General features: G+C 40.9%; 1 protein-coding gene and 1 pseudogene across 27 annotated transcripts in view; one reads left to right on the top strand and one right to left on the bottom strand.

Annotated features, from left to right (window-relative positions):
• The window catches only part of EPB41L2 (erythrocyte membrane protein band 4.1 like 2), a 205,905-nt gene that overhangs the window by 140,698 nt on the left and 42,148 nt on the right, over positions 1 to 23,059 (bottom strand). For 5 of the 27 annotated variants that reach the window (XM_048226035.2, XM_057311045.1, XM_048226040.2 and 2 more), the window contains one exon: positions 1,708 to 1,775. The exons of 15 other annotated variants lie outside the window; for them this stretch is intronic. The gene's annotated coding sequence lies outside the window, so the exon portion shown is untranslated. Of the gene's footprint in view, positions 1 to 1,707; positions 1,776 to 11,455; positions 11,574 to 20,984; positions 21,406 to 23,059 lie in introns of those variants that run through there. 7 more of the 27 variants (XM_044386321.3, XM_048226033.2, XM_048226039.2 and 4 more) reach the window with 3 other exon arrangements.
• On the top strand, positions 16,748 to 16,875 carry LOC113259689 (U4 spliceosomal RNA; annotated as a pseudogene).

Here is a 23,059-nt window from a genome sequence, read left to right as displayed (position 1 = left end):
TACTTCATTCCTTCACAGGCCCAAGTCATATTACATTTTATGGCTCTGCCACATTTTGTTTATCCATTCATCAGCTGATGGGCATTTGTGTTGCTGCTACCTTCTGGCTATTATAGATAATGCTGCTGTGAACATCTGTGCACAACTTTTTGTGTGGACACAGGTTTTCATCTCTCTTGGGCATGTACTTAAAGGGCAGACTAGCCAGACAAATGCAAGTCCTATGTTAAGGTTTTGAGAAACTGCCAAACTGTTTTCCAGAGTGGCTGCAGTATTTGACATTCCCCACCAGCAGTGCACACAGGTTCCAAACCCCTGCACATCCGACTGTGGCAAAGCCTGATGACGACAATTAAATGTTGCTCAAGAAAGAGAAATTTAAGGACCCTGAATTGGAAAGGAGAGATAGTAAAAGCAGGGATGGCCCAAATGGAAGGCTATATAAAAAGCCTCCTGTGGGGGGCACCTGGGTGGCTCAGTCGGTTAAGCGTCTGACTCTTGATTTCCACTCAGGTCATGGGCTCTGGGTACTGACCAATCCAGCCCCGCACTGGGCTCCGCACTCAGCCCAGAGTCTGCGTGTCCCTCTCCCTCTGCTTCTCCCACTGCTCACATGTGCACTCTCTCTCAAATAAAGAAGTAAAATCTTAAAAAAAAAAAAAAAAAAAGGCTCCTGTGGGTAGGAGAAATGGAGGAGATGTTGGTCAACTGGTACAAAGTTTGTCATGAGTAAGTTCTGAGGATCTGATGTATAGCACGATGACTAACGTTAATAAGACCATATTGTATACTTGAAATTTGCTGAGAGTAGATCTCAAGCATTCTCTTCCACCCGCCCCCGCCCACAAAAAAGTCACTGAGGTGACGGATGTTTAATCCTCATTGTGAAAATCCTCTCACAATGTATCTGTATATCAAATCATCATGCTGTACATTTTAAATACATTACAATTTTCTCAATTATACCTCAATAAAGCAGGGGGGAGCCGAATAGGCTGGGGTGCAAGCAGTAATAGTAAAGACGAAGGACCAATATTAAGTTTCGGAGGAAAAAAATCCACAGAAGTTGATACCTAAATAGGTAGCAGATGAAGAAGAGGCATAACTAAAAAATAATACCAAACTTCTGAGCCCAGAAGACTAGGAAAGGCTGCAACATTTCGGATCTTTCAGACACAGAGAGTTTGACGTAATGGAGAAGATTACAGCAATCAAGAAAAGGAGTGATGATTAGGGAATCACCCCAGGACAGGGAAAAAATTACCCTAATTCTAGCCTTTGTTACTATTAACTGTTAACCTTATCTCCAAGAAGGGACTATTCTTGAAAGTCTGGGTAACATAATAGAGAAAAAAAGCATCTTGGAAGCCAGAATTTCCTCAAAAAAATTTTTTAAAAGGACTATTTGACTGGCAGGGCATCAAAAGGGGCTAGAACTAGAAAAAAGTTCTGCATGACAAGAACAGAGTTCAGGTACTATAAAAACTCAACATGGTAGATGGAATCTACCCACTCTGGCAGGTACAGAGTCACCTATGTGTTTTTCGTGAGAAAATATTCAGAAGGAAGCCTCAGTGTCCGTGGAATGCACCACAGGAACACTGGCCACAAACTAGCTCTGCAGGACAAGATAAGTGCTGAGGACGAAGGACAGGAAGCCAGTATCAGATCATTCAGTAATCATTTGTTCATTCAGCAAATACTTACTGTGAGCCTATTAGATGCCAGACAATTGTGAACACAGATGTGATAACTGCCTTTGTGGAGCTTATAACCTGATGGTGGAGAAAGGCAAAGAGTCAGCTGGGGAGAAGGGAGGTTATTCAGTAGAGAGGAGGAAGCCCAGTAGAAGAACGAACCACAGAAGAATGGTTACCCAAAGGAGATTATATCTACACTGAGACCCAAGAGTAGAATATGAGTGGCAACATGTACATAAGTCTGGAGAGGAGAGAAACTGGACAGATGAGCCGGGAAACCTGAGTAGTACGCTGAACTCTAGAACAGCAAGAACCTTATAAAGTAAAAGCTACATTAAAAAGGTTGGGCGGGGCACCCGGGTGGCTCAGCAGGTTAAGTGCTGGACTCTCCGTCTGGGTTCAGGTCATGATCTCTCAGTCAGATATCCACTCCCACATCACGCTCTGAGCTCAGCGTGGAGTCTACTTTAGATTCTCCCTCCCTCTCCCTCTCTTGCATGCTCTCTCAAATAAATAAAATCTTTAAAAAAAAGGCTTGGGCTTCTTCTGAAAAGCAAAGTGGTATTATAAAAGGATAACATAAAACCTTTATTGTCAGGGTAGTCATTTTAAACAACAGATTAAATAAAAACTAGAAAAAGCAGGAAAACCAGACAGATCATGTCATACTCATCCAGACAAGACATGGTAACTATATTGTTTTTAAATAAAATATTAACTAATGCATAGTCAGTCTCCACTTCCCTCTCTTCCAAAGTGAATGCTGCCATTGTAATTTCAATTTTGAAAGCGACTTGACTGATTTATTATGGAATGGGCTGAGTTACTAAAGAATAGATCCATAAAGAACACAGAAGAGACTCAAGTTAAAAGTGACAGAGTTGGCATTTATTGTTTGGGAAGAGGTTGGTTTGAGTCTGAAGGCTGCTCTATACTGTGATGAGTATCAGAAAAATTTATAAACTGATTAAGAGGATTTGTTTGCTGTTCTTATCACATGTTTTTCAAGAAAGCACAATAAAAATAAAAGGTTTGTCAATTTTTTGTCAAAGTTGAGACTTGCATTTTTTTGGCTACCAAGGTTAAAAATGGACCACGAGAGAGCTGAGCTTTATGCAACTTACCATGTCTGAAAATGGAAGGTGTCAGTGGAATGACGTGGATAAATTAAAGAAATATTCAATTAGGACAATGGTAAGTTCTGGTAACACATGAGAATTAAGGGAGAGAGAAAGAAAACAAAGATAAAGAGCAGTTAATTAGAAAGCAAAGCCATTCACTGAAATAGTTAAAGGAGGAGGTAGTAAAAGTAGTAAAAGGTTTGGAGACAAGTTAATAAATTCAATTTAAATTGAGTAACAGAAAAAAGAGGCATATAGAACAGAATAAGCCATTAGATAAAATGGAATCAGAAAAAAATTATTCAGAGGAAGACAGAAGATCGCTTCTCAGCCTTTTGGCTAAGATCAAGTGCAGAGGAAGACAGAAGAAGAAAAAGGACAGGACAAATAGAAAACAAATAGCAATATGGTCCCCCAAAACACCAATAATTGGATTAAATATAAATGATCTAAACAGACCAATTAAAAGACAAAGATTATCAGATTAAAAAAAGTAAGACCCAATTCTATGCTGTGTATAAGAAATCCACTCTAAATGCTAGGACTAGGAACAAGAGAAATGGTAAGAAGAAGCAAACTGTGATCTACAGAATTATAACAGCAAAGCGAAGAGATGGCCCTAGACCACAGAAATGAGGAGCTCTGTCTACTGCAAGAGTGGGAGAGGGGGGGAGTCTAGGAAAAATCTCATAATATTACAAATAAGTGTGGTCCATATACTATGCTTAGGGTATATAAGTAAATGTCCTGAAGGTACTTACAACCTAATCACACAAATTTTTAATTACTAAATTGTCTGAAGTATGTAATCTGTATGGTTGTAACACTCCTTTCCTACCCTTATTTCCTCTTTCCTCTTCCACCAGGTTAGTAATGTGCACCTCCATGGCTGTGTCCTTTTCCACGCCCACACAAAACACAATGACAGTCAAGAGGTGGGGAGTGAGACCTTAGGAAATCTGTGCGCTGCATCAAGTATCCATTTACAGGGTCTTAACAACTAACCAAGGCTTCTTCACCTCCCCCCCACTGCGTGCCTATTGAATAAATTTAAGCTAAGATACTTTCTAATGTCTGATTCAGGTCTCATAAAATAGAAAGCTCTTGAATATCCATTTTGCCTCCTTTCGTAAATCTAATGCTATAATATTTTTGTTCTCTGACTCTCAAAATGCCTATATTCTTTAAAATAGCAATGCACAATGTTGTTTGAACTTTACCACATATGTACTTCTACCATTTTTTAAACTTTGAAATAAAATTCTCCACGAACATTGTGAGCTGTGCTGACTACGAGGAAAGGTGGGAACAATAAACTGAAGATCCAATATGCTTGGCATGTTATCTTTGTTTTGTCCCTCTGTAGAAAAAGATGGTCTTTGCAAAAGAAAAAGGTAAAAAATATTTTTTCGAGCTCTTATTTTGGGAAGACTGAAAAGTTCACATCCATGGTTGTAATTTGTTTCTCTTGGATCTAAACATACACCCACCCATTGGCTTCAGAAAAGTGCTTGGACAGAAACCTGAGACAGTGATACTTCCTGGAATTTCAATTGAAAGAAAAAAAAGAGAGAGAGAGAGAAAGAAAAGAAAAGAAGAGAAAAAAAGAGAGAAAAGTATCCTTTCCATGAAGGAATAACGAGTATCAAATAATGCAAACATTCTTTTAAATTAATACCAATCCATAAAAACATATTCTTGCACAAAATATGCATTCATTCATTCAACAAATAGTTCTAGAACTACTATTAAGAAGGTGATTTATAAAACCATTCCCCCTCTCACACACTTGATACACAATAAGATTCCATTGAATATTAAGCAAAATGGTTCAGTAAGAAAAATGTATTTACCCACAGTTTTGCAGGGCTATTCGTAGTCCCCCAAGTGTCTCCCTTCTCTTTGCTATGGACTGGCTGCCTCTCCATGTAAACAATTAGAATCTTAGGAGCAAAGAGTGCAGTCTTACACCCAAATTCCCACCGCTTAACACAGCACTTGGCATATAGTAAGGGAGCCAAAGAAACATTTGATGATGAATGAGTAATTGGACCATATTCATTTAGTATGCAGCTACAAACAAAATCCCAGTAACACACCAAAATAGACTCAGTGAAGGAATCACTCCAGATCCTTTCCTCGCTCTTCATCTGAGCTCAGTTGTCCTCTCTCTGTATGTACTTCCAAGGGTGAAATGATCATTTTTGAATTTTTAGTATCAGTTGGTCTTACTGTGAACTTATCAGCAGCTTAGGCTTATTCATCTTTGAATCCCCAGCCTGGGACACAGGAAAAGTGGGCTCTAATCTGTCTCATAATCAAGTGCAACAAATTCCAAAGATACCTCTTTAAATCATATTCCCAAGCTTCAGATTATTATTCTGTAGTAAACACAAAGTACTTAATTGGTAACAACAAGATTTACTATCACAATTAAGTTAAATATTTGATCCTAGTCACCTGTATAATAAATAGTACCCAAAAAGGAAAATTCATAGCACTAGGTTTTACTGTACAGAAATACAAAATGAGGCCTCCTTGGGCAGGCTCCTTTAACGAACAGTAAAAGTCACCAGAATCGATACCCGGGGTAAACAGGTATTCTCCATTAAACCTGACATGTATTATTTCTAAACACAGATATCTGTAATTAGGCCTCTTTCTTAAATAATAACAATTTTTTAAAGTCGTCCAGTGGCCCTGCAGGGAGAATGAAGACCAAACTCCTCGGTATGAGCTCCTGGTTTACCACTTGCTGGCCCCAATCCAGATCTTCAGCTTGTCTTCTGCTTCTGCTCCCCTGACCTCCAGCCATACCAGCCTCCTCAACACGAAATAAATTTTCATGCTTCCGTGTCCTCATTAATGCTGACTCTCCTCTGTCTAGACTGTCTACTTCCCGTGTCTATAGTTGCAAGAAAAAAAAAAATCCAACCCAGGTTTCTAGGTAGGAGGTTAAAAATAAGCAGCTTGTGATCAAACCTAACAACAGCTCTTTTACCGATTTTTAAGCCACAGGATGCACAGAATAAAACGTGGGGTCAGGGGGAGCCCACTCAAGTTATTTGGTAGTTTATGGCGCACGCACACACCCCTGATCACCAATCACAAGGCCATGAAAGAGAAGTCCAGTAGATGGCAAACCAACTCAGCAGGGAGCCTCTCCCATTCCAACAATACCCACCAACAGAGTGACCAGGATACCAGGAATAGTGAAGTCAGACTAAAATGGGCTAAGAGTAATTCAGTCTGTCCTCTGACAAACACATGGTAGAACACCAAGGCAGTCCTCCCAATGGACAGAACCAGGGGCAGGAAGATCTGATCAGGAATCACATCTCAAAGGCAAATTATGCCTAGAGCAGTCACAGCTATAACTTATCCCATCATCTACCCCATGATCCACACAACTGATGACCTACAGAACGTCATTTATGGCTATTCGATGGGACAGGACAGGGCAAAGCATGGTCCTGGGGGAAACCTGAACAATGGGATTGACCACTGACATACAGGCTGAATGGAAATGGAACCAGAAGCATGAACATCACTGGTAGACCATGTTCTGACACAAAGACATTGCTTATAGATGCAGTAGGTCAACAGGACTTTACATAGTCTGCCCTTGGTGAGGGAAGGACCTTTGCGATTGTACCTATAAAAGTTACACTGAAAGGATACACAGACATTATATATTATACTTAGAGGTATAGAAAGGTGTGTGTACATACATACACATCAGACAAAAGGTGTGATATGCAGCACTCGTAACCATTCGGCACCCGCACTCAACTTTCCCTTTGTCACCATCTCCCTGACCTCTTCCTCCCACCAGAGTCAACCCCAGTCTAGGGATTTTAACTAGTTCTATTCGAACCATCTACGTTCAGCCATAATTTGGCTATCTCCCAACCTCCTCAATTTCTTTGTATCTCCTCTCATTATCCCCTATAATTCCATGTTAACCATACTAGAACATCAGAATTCAATAAATGCTCAATGAACCGACAAAATAGCACAGTTATAAGAAGAAAAATTGTTTTTGCTATATTATCTATAGATCAAAAGTAAATATTCTCCCCATTGAACCCCAGAGTAATGACAACAGGGGAGGATAGTTTTTCTCTTCTGGAGAAGAACGGGTCCCAGTATCCACCAATCCTCTGGGGGGGTTTCCTTCTACTTCCACCCCTAACTCTATAGGAATACCCATATTAAGAAAGAGTTTATTTCTGCCATTGAGTTTATTGTAATAGGATCTGCCCTGTACCAGTTGTATATGTATCTTAAAAAATAAAAACAAAACAAACAGATGGAATGGCATGACACAGGGCTTGGTATCAACATATAAAACAAGTGCAGCTGATGGCTAGACACATACAAACACTGTAATCCCTGTGCACCTCTGCCCCAGATGACAGGAGCTAGACTACAGCAGAATCAGCTCTTGTTGGAAATCAGTGAGCCAGCTGTCCAGAGGAGCCAGGGCTTCTGTGATCAGATCTTTCCTTGTTTCAAAGGCTTCTTAACAGTCCTAATACAGACTTGTTATGCTTTTATGATCCTGGAAAACATCCAAAATGATCAGCCTATCCCTTCTTGACACATGTATCTTCAAGCAATAAATGTACACGCTTCCTACTAATGGAGAACTTCCAAGTGAGTCCATATAAATGAAATGAATGACCTATGGAATCACCTTAACAAAATTAAGTACTACCAGCTTAAGAATTTACAGAGAAATGTTCACCATATTTTGCCAAGGGAGAATAGGCAGGTTTAAAAGGATAATGCTGTTGTTTTAACCCATGTGTACATATTCGCAGATAAAAGACAGGAAATGCTCAGTCCAAATGATAACAGTGGTTGTTCCTAAATGTGGACAACGAGAAATTTTTTGCTTTATTAGTATTTCTTTATATTATCCAGTTTTCTTCACTGAGAATAGGTTACCGTGATTAAGGAAAAAATTTAAATAGATTAAGGTCCATTAAAATGAAAAAACATGAAGTTTCCACTCTTTAGTTCTATATTCCTGCTTTAGCAGTTTTAAAAGCAGTGCAAAATTCCCAGTAAAATTATAATAAACTGGTACCATGCCATGTGGTAGAGATTTACCTAAAACACAGAGGTACATTCATACTCTCCCTCTTTGAGCTTGGCACTGTATACAAGAAATTACTGGACTCTAAGAAGCACACGCTTTCAGACACCGTTACATCAGAGGCCTTTTTTTAAAGTTAGATTTTAACTGGATTTGAAAGAATGAAAGGAATTTCCTGAATTTTATCATGGCAATTTCCCAACAGATTTTTGCCCCCCTTCTTAATACAAGGATTAAAGCCACTTAGCAAATTAGAGCTCATTCTTGCCACTTAAAATGCTATTAAGAACATATAAATTAAGAGATCTTTGAAAAGCAATACACATCAACAAAAGGCTTAGAGCTCCGGCCCAGAATTAGTTGTTTGAACAGTCTCCTATAAAGTCAGTCAAAAAGCATCAAACATCTGAGGGCCTGAGTGCAGGAGGGATTGACTTTCTGACCACACAAGGCTATGGAGAGACAGGGAACACATATCTACATTCGATCAAGAAAGAGCCTTTCTTTGTTTTGTTATCAAATGACAAGTATCACTGTCAAGTTTTCACTACAACTTCATTAAAATACCAAGCCATACACACGCACAATTTAACACAGCACAAGGAGGACAGGGACATATTTTTCAGAACTGCAAAATGGCATCTGCAGAATGTCTCTAAGGAATGACAAAGGCACTTCTTTGGCCCCAACAAAGAGAACAATGTTTCCACTAGGACACTACAGGACTATTGCATTTCAGGACGGGGCGGGGAGGGGGGGCATAAAAATTAACACAAAACAGAACTGAACCAGTAGAATGACAGTCTGTAGGGAAGAATTAAAAGAAAGTATTGAGGATGCAAGTTTCACTCGTAGCACACAAAACTAAGAGTCCTTACTGTTTCAAAAACTGGGCAATTTCAAATATTAAATGTGAGAAGAAAAATTACAACTCCAAAACTGAGAACATAAAATTACTTCTCTCACCAACCAAATCAACTACGATTTTTAGGTTCATACACACTGTGCTTCTATAATTCACGTTGTGCCAAAGGCAGCTTAGAAACAATCCATGCCGGCGTTCTGCTGAACAATCCACACAGATCATTTCATTTCTCATGACCACTCAGAAATGTAGTATCAATGCCTCCGTCTTACAGATAAGGAAAGTGACTCAGTGTCACGCAGATCTGATCAATTCCAACTCTCTCCCTTATTACCTAGGACTTTGACTTTCTTCCCAAGACACTTTTACTTTAAATTGCGAGACTATCAACATCAAATAATAACCACAAGGATTAAAGACAAACAATTGTCCAAGAACTCTCCTAAAATAGATGGAACTAGCAGCTTAATAAATTGGGGGTGGGGGATATCGGGATAGACCCACTTTTAATCAACCAAGTAACATTTTCAAAACACTATTAAGAGAAGGGCTTAAGAAACATCTTCAGGGGGGAAAAGAAAAAAAAAAAAAACCCACCAGAATGCCAAGGACCAGGATTAATTACAAAAAGCGAGTATCTGAACATACTGGATGAAAAAAGATCATAATCAGGACCCTACGCTGATTGTTCCTCTTTTACTTGAAGTGTATGTACTTTATCTGCAGGAGATAGTATCCTAGACAACAATTTGAGGACTTTTATATTGTGGAAAAACAGTTTTAATGGTAAACAGCGGACTCTGATTAAAATAAGCAGAACCAGTAAATATGTTACCAACGGGGACATTTTTCTCATAACAATTCATTTTTCATCAATCGTTAGCCCTACTTTGAATCTCTACCCAACTAATCTTCCTCAACTCCGGTTCTGATCACACCATTCATCTGTTTGGACAACCTCAGTATCTACAGAAAGAAAACCCGAATTCTTTCACGTGAAACGTAGAGTCCTCCAGGCTCTGGCTAGCGCCCTGCTCAGGTCCATGAGGAATTCTACTGTTGAGGGAAATCTACTCCAATCTGCAGGCTCACACTGCTGGCCTCTTCTCAAAAGTCAGTGGGCTGCAGCCCGCCTGTCATCTCCCCTACCACGGGGCCAGTCCAGCTCCCATGCTAGGAACTTGCCAAAGGCCACCCCACCACTCCCAGCTCAATGCCTCTCCTCGCTCCCCCTCTTCCCTCAGCACTTCTCCACAGGCCAGGCCCTATGCCCACAGCTCACCTACCGAATACATCTGTTACCCCTCTCTGTACCCTTCACAGCAAAAACACACCCCTATGCACAAAGTTACACTTAGTATGTTTGCGTAGAAAGAAATGAGGTTGTAAGAAAATACTTTTAAGAAATTCAAGCACCTATTTTTTCAAACAATTCCAGGTATCATAAGCTTGTTTTTCTATTATCCAACATAATCACCTTAATGATTCAATAAAGAAGGCCTAATATTAAACAACACTCTAATGGAATATTATTTTGGCACATTTATGAGAAATCTCAGACCATCTTTTAAGATTCGTGTTAGTAAAGCGTGAGGAGTGGGGGATTTACCACCTTCAGTCTGCATGATTGGTTGTCATGGATTAAGACTGGCCTAAAGGGCCATTATCTTCAAAAAGGGTATTAAATTCTAAGAAAAAAATAAATAAAAGTGGTTTCAAGTAAGTCCTATGACAATATATTTTGGAACATGCAGTTCTCCTGAACCATATAATTTTAGATATGGGAGGGACTGAAAAAATTAAGCCAATTCTTTACATCACAGATACTAGAGAATCTAAGAAATTTTAAATGGAGCGAAATGACTGAAGGATCCTTTTAGAATGTCCTGAGCAGAGGCAGAAACCTAACCTCTTGGCGAAGGATATCTGCCATGTAGTTCTCATTTGCATTAATCTGTTAAATCAACCAGGTGATGAGCTCATTTCTGAACGAATTTGCCCCTCAGCACTTTCTAAAAAGCATATTTTTCCCCAAACACACTTTCCTCTTGATATCCTCTCCCAATGCACCTCACACTGCTGAGCTCCCAACTCCCTACAGGTGTAAAAACAGTATGAAACTGTCGAGTAGTTAAAAAAACAACAGCCATGGGCATTACTATAATCTCTCCTTCGTGCACAGCATTTATCTGATGAAAGCACGGAGGATCTTCCTTTCACCGCTCCAGTTGGTACAGAAATCACAGCAGAAAGCGGGGACGAGGAATGGCTGGAAAAGAGAAGGGGCACCTGTCCAGAAAAGCAGCAGCTGTGGCAATCAGAACTGAGACCTCAGACAAGAAATTCACTACTTTATGCTTCTGGAACACACACACAAAATTGTGTAACGGTTACACAGAACTTTTAGAATATAGCTGTATAAATACAATGGAAGCTTGTCTTCCAGGAAAGCGGCCAACCCAAATACCTACCGCACACCCAAACGTGGACCAGATCTGCGCTGGTTCCTCACTGGTCATCACTCTGTACTTACTTCTGCCTGACAGCACCCTGAGCAGACAGAATTCACGGATATTCGTTCCCTTCTAGGAGAATGGCATTGTAAATAACACAAATACCTCTCATGCGGTCAAAAGAGAGCATCCAAACAAAAGCACCAACTCACATTTACCGGTAATGCTTTCACTGGGTAATCACAGAGCTCTTCAGAACTCACACCTGCAGCCCAGGTCTGCAATCAGCGCTAGCACCTTGCTCATTGGCACCGCAGAATCCAAGGACACCTGGATTAGGATAAACGCCTTAAGTCGCAGTGCTGACACAATTCAGTTCCTAACGCTTATGTCAGAGGGGGCCCAGCCCGGGGCAGGCAATAATACGACGAGTACTAGAACCCAACAGTAAACATAAGTCTCTTCTAAGTCTCTTCGGGAAGGAGAATTCCTTTTCCAATCATAAAATTCCCAGGTTATTTTACTCCTTTTGCGGAACCAAACAGGTGGAAGATAATTCCAAAAGGCCTAGAGGGTATGAGGAGCCATCATTACTTAAATTAAAAAAAAAAAAAAAAAAAGACTCCAAGAGAAATAAGCTCACACTCAAGCAACACATGAAACTGCACAAGCACATTGCAACTACACATTTAAGGGACAAGAGCAGACATCAGCGCACGCGCACACTCATCGCACACGGGGTCCTTGGTCCATAAGGTGGTGTGGCTGCTTTCCAGTGCAGCTCCTGAAATGGGTCTCCTTTTGCATCACATCTTCTCTGTCCTGACACTTTCTATAGTGAACAAGTCAGGAGACAAGTCGTTGATCAAAAAGGAGATTCTTTATATTATACCAAATTAAACTTTTTGGTACACTAGAGAATAAATTAAGTACAGTATCATAAATGCAGAGCACCGTCAGGAAAGAATTTTTTTTTTTTTAATTCTGTGTCTTCCTACTTTAGCTGTTCAGGCTATGTCCATCCTATTTCTCTAGCACTTAAACTGTCATCTCTAGTCAAGTACCCCACCCACCCCAATCATTTGAAAAACTTCTGGAAAAGCACCAAAAGTATAATCAGTTTTGCCAAATGACATTCAGATTCTGTCCCCACCCTAATATTTGGCTATTTATCCTTATTTCTCGATCTCTTTCCATTCTTTCTTCTGTCCTCGTGCCCTCACCTACAAATATATCCTAGTAATTATTCCCTTTCTTCCCCACTCCCTATTTCTCAGACTTTCTACACTAAATTTCTTCATGCCTTTCATTCTGCCTTTGATTCTTCCCTCAAGATGCAGAAAGCCAAGATGTACAAAATTATTAAGTCTTCAAGATGCAGAATCTGCTGGAGACTTCCCGTGGAGGAGTTTTTCCAAGAAAAACAACAACAGAGGATTCTCCATCACCTGTTTTTTTTAGACATCCCTCCAAGTTCACTAAAGTCACTTTAGCTGTTTTGGTTTGTTCTAGATCGACCAAGGTCAAACAGAGGTGAGGGTGAGTCTGATAGCAAATCATGCTAGACTTGTTTCTTCTGTAGAGATATTCCGGCAATCGATGGTGCCAGCATGACTAATAGTTCACAGAGGTAAAAGAAGAGGCCACGTGCCCGACTTTGCCCTAAATGTGCTCGGCACCTTTTTAACAAGTCTGAGTAGTAACAGTGCAAACCTAGCAGGTGCTCTGCTAGAACTGTGAAGACACAGCAAAAAAGGAGGGCAAAGAGAGAGGCAGGGAGGAAGGGGAACGACAGGACAACCTCCCCATCCTTGAGGAGCTGATAAACTAGACGCTCACACTCACAACCCCAGGAAAAGTTACCATTCATCAAACACTCGAATGTCAAGACAAACAGAAGAAAAGCCGTAAGACAGAGGGAGCAACTGCCAACGGAATGATGCCGCTGAGAATTCCTATGGGAATTCAGCAGAAGAAAGCAAATCTATTCCAGAGTAGAAGAAATTAATTAATTGTTTGGCAAAGCCACTAAAAAGTTTTAAGAGACTTACTGGTTTTAACATGGAGGAAATGAAAAAGCTTCGAATACACGGATGCTTATTCTAAATGTAAAGCCTACATTTTTAACCTCCACTCCTCTCAGGTTCACCTCAAATAACCCTAAAATAGCAGCAATTCAGCCATATCATAATGGTTTTCAAACTTCTCCAAAGTACCGGGGGCAAATTAGCTACACAGGTGTGTTTGGGTAGTTTCAAGGTTTCACTTTTTTCATATTCAGAGTTAAAGTTAGATGGATTTAATGATCTAGGGCAATGATCTCTAACGTATCCTAGAGGATAATACCTCACAAATTCTCCCCGGTAAATAAAGTGACATAGGCAGCCGGGTACAGTGAGAAGTAAATGGGAAAGGGTGGAACCAGTTCCGATTCCAGCACTGAGAGAAACAACTTTGAGCAAGTCACTTAACTTCACTTTTCTAAATTTCCTCATCTAGAAAATGGAGGAAAGAGGAGTTCTCTCTTAAAGTGCCTTACAGTTCTAAAATTCTACGTTAAAAAAAAAAACTACTTGGCATGGCAAACTGCACACAAAATGAAGCTTGGATGAAAACAGAAATCAAATCCAAATATACAGTTTGAGCCCTGAAGTCTTTATTATATAAGCTAGGAGGAGGGTACAAGGATAAACACAATACTAAGTGATTATGGCTACAAGTGAGAATCAAGCTTTTATTATTTATGGTTCTCTGTATTCCAAATTTTATTCAACAAACATGTAAGTTTATCATTAAAAAGATCCAATCCCTTGAATCCAAGCTTAACGTTTGGAATCCGAGCTCCTCAGCCTCTATGAAATATGCCAGAAATCAGAGTTCTCTTAGAAACATTATAATCCAGTCCTCAATGAGGGGGGCAGCAGAGGGGTGTAAACGCTCAACTTTGTTCTTCCACAGCTATTTTTCTCATCTAGTCTGAATCCCCTCCTCTGTCCCCACCCTTCCCCTTAAAAATCTCTTGGGAGTGATTGAACGCAAGTAACCTAAAACTGGAATTTCTGGGACTGTCTGCTTCTCAGAAAGCACTGTATTCTCATCTTGCTACCTCTATAGACACACACACAGAACTGAATTTCATACTTATTTTCGCAACAAAACCTCACAGGAGTCCCTAAGTATTCTTTGTAAGAAGGAAGGAGCGGGACGCGGCAGGCTGCGTAGGAAAAAAGAATGATGTGGCACCTGTGGAGGTGAGGTCATCACCAGCCACGGCTCTGAAGGGTCTCTAGAAAACAAGGTGTGGCGAGGATCCCCAAGCCCACCTAACCCTACTTCACAAAAACACAGTCCTTCCTGGCCCTAGAAAACCTTACTCACACTTGACAGCTCTTCTTAGGAAGCCCTATACTTGCAACTTTTCAGCTTTAAACATTCTGTAGAGCATGGCATCAAATACTGTCAGGACCATCTTTGGAAAGCTAAACTTAGCTGCTCTAAACTGTATATAGTATCCGGCAGGCCTGAAAAGGACGAACTCTGCACTCCTGTCTATAGGCAGGGTATAGGGACTCCCGACTCACAACAGGCCCGACTGAAAGAAAGAACCACACATACATCCCAACTCCAAATGAAGTGATGACTTGGTTGCAAAAGGGGTGGGCACAGCGGGGAATGAGGCCAGATGTCAAAAGTGAAATCCTGGGGCACCTCGCTGGCTCGGTCAATGGAGCACATGACTCAATCTCAGGGTTGTGAGTTTGAGCCCCACCTTGGGTGTAGAGAGGACTTAAAAGTAAAATCTTTAATAAAAATAAAATAAAATTGAGAGGCAAGCCTCAATCAATCCTCGTTCTATAAAATGAGGCTAGGAAAACATAATGCATGGCTATTCATACAGATAGAAATAAAATACTGTTGGCAGAATGATGGTTGTTAACATAAACACTAAGCTAATGTTAGCTATTATTTCTTGCCCCACAGTAACAGTCATTAAACGGAATACTAACTCCTCGAGTTTACTTAAGAGCCAATGAATCTATAATGCACCTGACAGTACTTGAAAATTTAATGGCAAATTTTAACACTTCTAGGAAAATACACAAGGAGTTTTAATTACAACACATTTGCTCCCCAGAAAGAATGGGTGAGAGATGACCCTTTCTGCCACCCTCCATTCACAGTAGAAAACAAGGAAGAATCCCTATCCTGCCTCTCTTCCAGCGAGGGGCCCCACCCAGAGATGGGGTAACTGACACGAGCTTGGGGTAAGAACTCAGGGCGACAGGGGGTAAAGTGCTATAGGAACCTGGACCTCCACCCAATCTCCTAACTCCCCAACCCACCACGGACTGGTCACCTTTCCCTCCCATTTTAAGAGCCACAGAATGTAGCCTCGTGCTTCCTTCCCACTGCCAACGCCTGACCAAGATGATCCAATATAAAGGGAAACTAGACTCTCCGCCTCCCAGGTTCAGTCCAGAAAGCAACACAGACCTCTCACAACTTACTACCAGGATTTTACTACTCCTAACAATGGGGAGGTGGCCGAGGAAAATCTAAATATGTGTGTGTGTTCACGTCTGTTCTAAAGCCAAAGCCAAAATCTCACTCAGATGCTAATGCTAATATTTCTTCATGTTTAAAAAATCATGAACACAGCAGGAGGAAGACACTAGAACTTAAATCTTGCAAATCGCAAGACCGCGTCTACTTGATTTTTTTATAAAGAGGATTTTTTATAAAATCCTCTAAAAATTGATTTTCAACTATCTATTACCTACTATGCGTTCTACAGTCGACCCATCACTGGGAAAAACGCAGAAAGCTCTCTCCCTGGGACCCAAAGCACACCAAACGCCTCCTCTCCTCACTGCCTCGTTTTTAAAAGATCTTAGCAATGACCCAGACTCTGGTACTTCCCTAACTGAAGTCTGACAGTGAAGCTGCGGAGACCCAGTGTTGAGCCAGAGCTCACCCCGTATCTGAGCCACACTTCTCTCCACCCCCCACAATGTTTCAAGTTACTAGGGAAGATGGGAGCTGAATCCCAAACCTTCACATGTATAAAGCATTCCAAATCGAAATCACTTTTATTACCATACTCCTACTCCTTTTTATAAGGCACAGTGTCTGTGTGTGTATGTGTGTGTGTATGCGTGTGTGTCTGTGTCTGTGTGTATGTATGTGTGCGCGCGCAATTCCCAATGATCCCGCCCTCCTCACCATCTTAGTTACACATTCCCACAGTCATAGCCCAAGCACTGGCTTTCAAACTTTTCCAAATGTGACCCAGAGTAAAATATTTTCCTTCCCTCCAACCCAGTTTGCAAATACAATGTAAACACACCCAGTTTTAATGGAAACAAAGTTTTCAAAGAACTATGTGCTAAATCCAGCCCCCACCCCTGGGTTCAGTGAGCCTTCTGCCAGTGGATTTCCTCAGCCAGAAAAAAAGGACACCTCTTTCCTGCCACTGCCCCTCTTCTTCCCTCTCCCAAAGGGGACGATTTGTGCAGGGGCAGTATTATGGCCCGTGAGGCTGATCCGAAACATGATTACTGCTAATTGAAAACCTTTCCCAAAGAGGGAACCTTTTTTTTTAATTCATGTAAAAACTCTGCATAGGCTAGATAAGACCCTGACTCTCATGTTGTTTATTCTTTTTCATATTCTAAATGCCCGTCCTAGCCATCTAAAAGGATTTCTTGAAAAATCCTGCCCTAGATCTATAATCCTACTATTATCTTAATTTCCTGCATCTCGACCTTTGATTATCTTCCATCTTTCTAGCTCAATCCCTCTTGAACCCCAACTCCAGCAATTCTTTGTTGCCCTCCTTCAGCACCTTGCATCCCACGGGCCACCATGATAGCCTTAACCCCCTGCTCTTCTATCCTCCAGCCTGTTCCACCTAACTCGGGCCTTACTTGCACCCATTCAGCAAAAACAAAAGTAGCTCTGGTGATTTTTCTCAAATTCACAGCCACAGACTTTAACCGGACTCCGATATTTCCAGAAATCCTAGGACAGTTCCCTCATCAACCCACCCTACACTTCCACTCTCCTGGACACAGATTTCACACCTGGGCAAAAAGCTAAAAAAAAAAAACAAAAAACAAAACAAAACAAAAAAACTGTAGACCGAAAACATAGGACACTGGAAACTGGATCTTCCTATGGGATCAGGCACAATCTAGCTACAGCTGTCCTCCAATAAGGAAAACCTGATATTGCTTAATGATCTCAAAGTTATAAATAAAAGTTACTAGATTAAAAACAAAAAGACTTTGCAGTACAAGGCTGACTTCTAATAAGTTTAAGAGCATTTAGCCACTAAAGAATAAAAAAGTGTATTTACTCTCAGAAGTGTTTTCTTTTTTGGAAAACGTTTCCCAATATCCTCTTTAATTCTCTTACCAAAGTAGTCCATGTGCAGCTACGCCCTGCCTCTCTAATCACTGACAGGCATAACAGTGTATTGTCCAAATATAATTTGTTCAACCATGCAAACACCTGTGCGATCAAGCATGTTCAATTTGCAAGGGACAAGTCCAATGGCATGGCCACAGTGATAAGCACAGATGCCCTGCTAGTGGGTCTTTTGCTGAAAGAAAGCTTTTCCCATAATTATCTCTATTTTGAATCAAAATGTCTAATAAATGCTTTCACATAATTCAACAGAAAAACAAGACACACACACTATAGAGTTGCTATTTACTCTAACCCAGGCCACTAATGGTGACATTAATGCACATTAAAAAATCCCAGGGTAAAAGGAAGTTGTGTCTCTTGAATTCAAGGGCCAAGAGAAGGAAAGCTAAGGAAACATAATGTGCCTAAGGAGGCCCTAAGAGGTCAAGGCCAGAATGTAACGTACCAGGTAGGAGCGGTGTTACAGCGAAATCACCGCAGGACCTCAAGAGTCATTTCTATCACTTTAAAATACAGTTCTTTCTGGAGGGAGGGAACACACACGACTCACACAGTTGAGAAATCTAGACCGAAATCACACTGCCAGCAAACAGGCAGACTATATTCCAGCACAGGCAGATAACACAAGCCCTCCGGAGCAAGAAGACAATTAAGCTTGAAGGAACCTCAGGAAGAGGACACGGACACCACTTGGACCTGCCATCCGTAGGTGGCCAAGGCCATGGGCTAGCCTACCAGCCTCAGTCATGCAGAATGAGAAAAAAAAAAAAAAGTGCACAATGGTCCAGCTAATATAACAATCCCTACCTTCGCTTACTTACACTCCTTCCCCATTACACTTTGACTTTCAAACACCTACCATTTCCTCCTTTGATTTTAAGGTTGGTAAATTGTTTGCTTCTCCTCCTCCACCACCATTTAGTCATTCAACATTTAGGGAATAAAGGGTCAGTATGTACCCAGCACTGTGCTAGGACATCATAACCTAGTAAGTGACACATGGAGAAAGCCAATGATGACAAATTCATTGTATAAAATACCTACATAAAGCAAGCTGGTAAGGGGGGCGGGGGAAAGCCTAAGAACAGAGAATGGAGTGAGGTAAAGTGGAGCCATCTCTGAAGGATCAAGGAGCAAAGAAAGGTAGAGATTTCCATGCACTTGCAACAGCATCAAGATACCACTGCAAGTTACTCCTTTCAACTTTTAACATTTAATCACATCACAAAAATAAGGCACAACTCACGAGGTAATAAAATACAAAAGTCAATTTCCCTAATGTGGTAGTTATTCGATAAACATTGAACCTAGAGATTTCTTCTTCTTAAGCTCATCTAAAAATTCCACTTATCCGTTATATTTTAGTGTCCAGTTTACAAAGCTCATCAACACTTGCTCCTGTGGGTGTGTGTGGACCTACCTAGAGCACTCACAACTGCACACTCCGGTACTCAATGTAATTATGAGAGGCACGCTAGGACCTTCATCCCAGTCAAAACTTTGGTGGGTAATCCCTTTTATTCTTTCGCTTCTCTCCCACCCCAAACCAAAGTAGCTCCTGTACCATTGGTAACAGGCAGTCCATTTATCGTGATGAAGATAATGGCAGATAATACTTCAAAGGTGTGTTGCTGCCCTCCTCACCATCAGGATGGGGGCTGAAGGTAGAGTAGGAAGCAGCGGAAAGACACTCCAATGTAAGGTCAACTTGTGTTATATGGCTTAGGGCTGGGTGAGCAGACAGATGGAGAGCCTCTTCCTCCAGCTCTCAAATAGAAAATAAAACTTACCTAGTTACCATGGAGTTGTTTTGCTATGAAAAAAATCTCATGAAGACAGAAACCACTTCTAATTAATTAGATTTCGTCTGTGCCCTATGGTAGCTACGTCAAGGTTTTCAACTTCTGCACGATGGACATTTTGGCCAGGTAATTTTTTTTTTTTTTTAAGATTTTATTTATTTGTCAGAGAGAGAGAGAGCACAAGCAGGCAGAGCGGCAGGCAGAGGGAGAAGCAGACTCCCCGCTGAGCGGGGAGCCCAACTAGGGACTCGATCCCAGGACCCCGGGATCACGACCTGAGCAGAAGCAGATGCTTAACCGAATGAGCCACCCAGGCGTCCCTGGCAATTCTTTGCTGTGAGGTGCTGTACTGTGTATCGTAAGATGTTTAGCGCAAGCCTAGTCTCTCTGCACTAGATGCTAGTAGCACACCCTCAAGTCATGGCAATCACAAACGTCTCCAAACATTACCAAATGTCCCTCAAGGGACAAAAAAACAAAACAAAAACAAAAAACAAAAAACACCCACCCACCCCCTCCCCGGTTGAAAACAACAGCACTAGATTTTGAGCCTCAGGCTCTCTATTAAATATACGATAAAGAAGAAAGTGATATTAACAAACAGGACGAAATATTAAGAAAAGGTTAGGTCTTAACCAGCTATTGTCTGCATCTCAATGAAAAGCTAACAGACATCCCCAATGGAAAAGAAAGATCAAAACGAAGGCCAAAAAAGTAAAGCGAGGTCTGGAACATTTAAGCCATGGTTAGTACAGGTGTGATGGAAGCCGCAATTGGGAAAAAGATTAGTGAAAACATTAAAAACGAACCAAGTCTATCTTCATTCCACAAACCGAAGCCCATTCTACGAGGAAGAAAACCAACCAACCACCACAACTTGTACCAGACTTAAAATTTACCAAATGAATATCTGATATCTGAAACCGTACCTATTTTGAAATAATTAGGAACACACACCAGACTTCAAATCTGACAGGCTCCAACCATTTTCCGGTACATGACAGCCCTGCCTAAGCTACTTCTCTAACGCAGAGAAGTAAACGACGTAACCAGCGCGAGGACATTCGCACGGCGCGTGGTACGCTGTAAGTACTACTTCTACGGCAATTACCAGTAGGTCCGTATACGTATTTTAGACACGTACTTCTCACCCTGCCAAAATGAAGAAAACACTTCCAATAAGTCAACTGGGAAAAAAAAATTCCTGTAAAAATACACACTCTACATGCCAAGATTTACCAAGACTTTTTCAAGGCAGGAGAAAAGTGAATTACCATTCAAGCCCATGGTTACAAAAAAATATATAAATGCTGGGGGTTTTTGTTTGTTTGTTTTTAGGTACCACATTATGCACCACTTGTGCTAACTCCAAGTATATTCCCCAGGTTTTTATCCAAATCAACCAAAATAACACCCCTGTAAGCAGCTGAGTTTAAAACTTCACTCTCTAAAATATCTACAAAGCCTAACAATCAAGTGGGAAAGAAGAGCATTTTCTCACACATACCCGGAGCCAGTCTGAAGTTGCTGTTTTTGCCTCACAGAAGTTGTTTTCTAGCCACAAGCTACTACAAATTGTTCAGACCTTTTGGCAGCAACACAGGAAACTGCCCTTTTCACCCGTTCTCCCACAAAAATGTAGTCAATTTCTAGGCAGGCCCATCTCTCAAGGCTACTTGCTTTATGGAGCCAAATGCACACCATTTTTCATTTAGCAATACGCAAGGGCCCCAAATAGTTTGCATTTTTGTGAAGAAAACTGAACGCAAGTCACCAAAGACCTGTGGGCAAAGCTCTGCATGAAATCAGCTCATAAAGTGTGCTCCACCACACTTTACACCAGCCTCAGAAATTTACAGGGCATTTGGCATTCCAGCTGTTTCTGTTTTATCCAGCTCGTCCAGGAGGCAATAGGCAACACGTGAAGCCATTTCCTGCGCTTAATTGTCCTTGGCTTCCCACCATTCTCAACTTGCCATGTTTCAAATAAGTAGGTAAAAAAAAAAAAAAAAAAAAAAAGGTACATCTGCCTTTCGATTTAAAATAAAATAATAACCTCAAATGTTCCCTTTGAATCTGGGGTTTTTCCACAATCTTAAGGATCACATAAAGGTATTTGAGCAAGCCACACAGATGAAGTGGAAGTTTCTCTCAAATTTTATTCGGGCATACAAATCAATCTCTATTTTTCTCCCTCAAATACGTAAGCGGAGGTGAGGGTAGGAGGTGGTAAGTTACTCAACAACCGGAACACTTCATTTGTAACGGGTAAAGCTGAAATTGCCTTTTGAAAGCAAAATTAAAGAACCTTTTAAAACTAGGATTCCTTTCATCCCATTTGGCTTGAAATTTCACAGACAGGGCATTTATTAAAACAACAACAACAACAAACAACGACAACAAATTAAGAAGACTGACTGGCAAGAAGCATCACCAGTTACCAAATAAAGCTGGACACTACCCTGCCGGGGTGACCAGATGCCAAAAGGCAAGCTGATGAATCAAGCTCGCAATTCACAGACTGAAAAAAAAATCAGCCCAGTATTTTCCAGGGAATGGTTACTGTCTCCAAAAATGACTTGTAACCTCGAACAAGTTCCAGTATGACACAAAGGAACTTCTCCAGAAGGGTACAATATCCGAAACTGTCCAAAAACCACGGAGACCAGAATGATAAGCAAAGGCACCTGGATTCAATTATACACGCCCATTAGTTTGATTTAATAAAAGATAATCCAAAGAATATTTTTTCAGAGTCCAACATTAACAGTAATTTAAAATATGTTCAAGTTCAGAACTCCTTTTCAAAGATACACTGAATTATTGCAGCAAAATAGATCCTATAGATTATACCGAGGGTGGGACCCGGAAGGCAAAGCAAGGAATCCGAATTCAAAATTCAAAGGAAAATCCTTACCTGTCTAGTAGGTAGAAACCTTGCTTGCCTATATCTAAGTACAAGAGGCACACCTTGTTATTTTAGGTCATCTTCCCAATTTAAATAGATTGACGGCACAGAGGACAAGTGCTAATTGCAAACACGCTTTCATTCACTGCTTGTGTTAACTGATAATAAACCAAACCATCTTTCATCTCCACAAGCAAAACAGAATATCAAAGAGCTCTCACAGTATGATTTATCAGCTTGTCAGCATCTTCAAAGGACATGTAATTGTTAATATTTATGAGAAAGTGTATATGGAAGGAGCAGGAAGAAATGGCCTCCCTGACGGAGACTGACTGTGTAGGTATGAGGTAGTGTTGTGTGCTGAACACCAGCATGAAACGGCCGTAAGGCAATCACCAGAGAAACAGAAAAAGCCCTTCCAGAGTTAACTGTCCCCATCTTCACACGACTTACTTTCGAGTAAGTAAACAGCAATAGAAGAACAGCTACCCCAAGGTTATCCAGAGGTCTGGCATGAGAAGACAAAGCACTCAAGTTCAAACACATGGGTTTTCTGGCCCATGTTAGAAAAAAATCAAGCTTGGGAAAATCTACTTCAGATTTGAGCTAAATAGGCAACTAAGGACTCTCTTTACTACTGTTACATGTTCCAATTGCTCACGCATTAGAAAACC

Source organism: Ursus arctos, unplaced genomic scaffold (assembly GCF_023065955.2).
Source record: "Ursus arctos isolate Adak ecotype North America unplaced genomic scaffold, UrsArc2.0 scaffold_13, whole genome shotgun sequence".
In the NCBI taxonomy this organism is placed as follows: Eukaryota; Metazoa; Chordata; class Mammalia; order Carnivora; family Ursidae; genus Ursus; species Ursus arctos.
Note: the sequence above shows the minus strand (reverse complement) of the source record. Positions and strands in the feature narration are given on the sequence as shown.